This window comes from Seriola lalandi, unplaced genomic scaffold (genome assembly GCF_002814215.2).
Source record: "Seriola lalandi dorsalis isolate HSWRI2012SDOR001 ecotype SW California unplaced genomic scaffold, Sedor1 jcf7180001991573, whole genome shotgun sequence".
Taxonomy (NCBI): domain Eukaryota; kingdom Metazoa; phylum Chordata; class Actinopteri; order Carangiformes; family Carangidae; genus Seriola; species Seriola lalandi.
The window spans coordinates 1-527 of record NW_019462239.1 but is presented as its reverse complement, the minus strand read 5'-3'; the positions used below and the strand labels follow the sequence as shown (position 1 = coordinate 527).

Genomic DNA, 527 nt, shown 5'->3' with positions numbered 1-527 from the left:
CAGTTCACCTATATCACCAGAATGCCTCTGCAGTTTGAGCTGTGTCCCGGAAGAATGATCGGAGGTGACCATCTATGCTTCATCATTGCTGAAATTGGACAAAACCACCAGGGAGACATTGAGATTTCCAAAGAAAATGATCAAAATGGCAAAGGTAAATTAAAAAGGTGAAACTGTGTCTATAAAGAAGATAGTAATTTTAAAAAAAAATGTTGTTTTGTGCTGTCAAAATCAATCCATGCTCTGCTCTGCTCTGCTCTGCTCTGCTCTGCTCTTCTCTTCTCTTCTCTTCTCTTCTCTTCTCTTCTCTTCTCTTCTCTTCTCTGCCCCGTTGTCTTCTCAGGACTGTGGTGCAGATTGTGCTAAATTACAGAAAAGTGAATTAGAGTACAAATTCAGCAAGCGAGCCTTGGAGCGCCCCTACAATTCAAAGCACTCCTGGGGCAAAACTTATGGTGAACACAAGCGTCACTTGGAGTTCAGCCATGATCAGTACCGGGAGCTGAAAATCTATGCAACAGAGATTG

At 42.5% G+C, this 527-nt stretch overlaps 1 long non-coding RNA gene across 1 annotated transcript; it reads left to right on the top strand.

The window, feature by feature from the left end:
• Positions 1-9: 9 nt before the first annotated feature.
• Positions 10-434, top strand: LOC147820133 (uncharacterized). The gene is made up of 2 exons (XR_015437614.1): positions 10-154; positions 344-434. It is a non-coding gene; the product is annotated as an uncharacterized LOC147820133 (long non-coding RNA).
• Positions 435-527: the final 93 nt, after the last annotated feature.